Source organism: Bison bison, unplaced genomic scaffold (assembly GCF_000754665.1).
Source record: "Bison bison bison isolate TAMUID 2011002044 unplaced genomic scaffold, Bison_UMD1.0 scf7180017864462, whole genome shotgun sequence".
Lineage (NCBI taxonomy): Eukaryota > Metazoa > Chordata > Mammalia > Artiodactyla > Bovidae > Bison > Bison bison.
In genome coordinates this window covers 1937378-1939615 of record NW_011495024.1, presented here as the reverse complement: position 1 = coordinate 1939615, position 2238 = coordinate 1937378, and positions in this window count along the sequence as shown.

Here is a 2238-nt window from a genome sequence, read left to right as displayed (position 1 = left end):
GACTGTTCACATCATCTCCGTGTTTAACATTTTTTATTCTTCCCAGTATACAGATTGTCTCTCTCCTGACCTTTTTTTGTACCAATTTTTTTTTTTTTCAATTTAGAAAAATATTTATTTGGGGCTGCACTGGGTCTTGGGTGCAGCGTGGGGGCTTTCTCTAGTTGCGGCGAGCTGGGGCTCCTCTCCAGTCGTGGGGCCCAGGCTTCTCATCGTGGCGGCTTCTCTTGCTGTGGAGCACGGCCTCTAGGGTGCTTGGCCTCGGCAGCTGCTGCGTGCGGGCCCAGTATTTGCAGCTCACGGGCTTAGCTGCCCTGTGCCATGTGGGATCTTCCTAGACCAGGGGTCAGCTGGTGTCCCCTGCATTGCGAGGTGGATTCTTAACCAGTGAACAACAAGGGAAGCCCTTTTTTCACGGTTTTTTTTTTTAATTGAAGTATAGTTGATTTACAATGTTGCGTTAATTTCTCTTTTTAAAAAATATTTACTTATTTGGCTGCATGGGGTCTTAGTACCAGCACTCAAAATCTTCCATCTTCGTTGGGGCATGTGAACTCTAAGTTGCTGCATACAAACTCTTAGCTGTGGCATGCGGGGTCTCAGTTCTGTGGCCAGCAATCAGACCTGGGCCCCCTGCGTCTGGAGCCGGAGTCTTAGCCACTGGGCCACCAGGGAAGTCCCTGTTAATTTCCGCTGTGCAGCAGTGTGATTCAGTTACACATAAACATGCATTCTTTTTTCAGTGCTCTTTTCCATTGTAGTTTATCATCTCTATGTGCTTTACTCACTTTAGTCTTAAGTTTATCAGGTGATAAAAGATAACGAGGACGTAGAAGGGTGACTGGTCCTGTCAACAGGTCATACAGGCCACTCTCACTGTGGTGATATCTGAAGATGCTAAAAGTTACTCGTATCTCTGTTATAGGCCTGCCACACACCAGTGCAGTTTCCTCAGTAGGCTAAAGCATCTTGGTAGTTGGAAGGAACATGGTGACTAGTTAATATATTAGGATGGTTTAGTTTATTCCTCCCTTTCAGTTCAGTTCAGTCGCTCAGTCGTGTCCGACTCTTTGCGACCCCACGAATCGCAGCACGCCAGGCCTCCCTATCTGAAACCAACTCCCACAGTTCACCCAAACTCATGTCCATCAAGTCAGTGATGCCATCCAGCCATCTCATCCTCTGTCGTCCCCTTCTCCTCCTGACCCCAGTCCCTCCCAGCATCAGAGTCTTTTCCAATGAGTCAACTCTTCGCATGAGGTGGCCAAAGTACTGGAGTTTCAGCTTAAGCATCATTCCTTCCAATGAACACCCAGGACTGATCTCCTTTAGGATGGACTGATTGGATCTCCTTGAGGTCCAAGGGACTCTCAAGAGTCTTCTCCAACACCACAGTTCAAAAGCATCAAATCTTCGGCGCTCAGCTTTCTTCACAGTCCAACTCTTACATCCATACATGACCACTGGAAAAACCATAGCCTTGACTAGACGGACCTTTGTTGGCAAAGTAATGTCTCTGCCTTTCAATATGTTATCTAGGTTGGTCATAACTTTCCTTCCAAGGAGTAAGCGTCTTTTAATTTCATGGCTGCAATCACCATCTGCAGTGATTTTGGAGCCCAGAAAAATAAAGTCTGACACTACTTCCACTGTTTCCCCGTCTATTTCCAATGAAGTAATGGGACCAGATGTCATGATCTTAGTTTTCTGAATGTTGAGCTTTAAGCCAACTTTTTCACTCTCCTCTTTCACTTTCATCAAGAGGCTTTTTAGTTCCTCTTCACTTTCTGCCATAAGGGTGGTGTCATCTGCATATCTGAGGTTATTGATATTTCTCCCAGCAATCTTGATTCCAGCTTGTGCTTCTGCAAGTCCAGTGTTTCTCTTGATGTACTCTGCATAGAAGTTAAATAAGCAGGACGACAATATACAGCCTTGACGTACTCCTTTTCCTATTTGGAACCAGTCTGTTGTTCCGTGTCCAGTTCTAACTGTTGCTTCCTGACCTGCATACAGGTTTCTCAAGAGGCAGGTCAGGTGGTCTGGTATTCCCATCTCTTTCAAAATTTTCCACAGTTTATTGTGATCCACACAGTCAAAGGCTTTGGCATAGTCAATAAAGCAGAAATAGATGTTTTTCTGGAACTCTCTTGCTTTTTCAATGATCCAGCAGATGTTGGCAATTTGATCTCTGGTTCCTCTGCCTTTTCTAAAACCAGCTTGAATATCTGGAAGTTC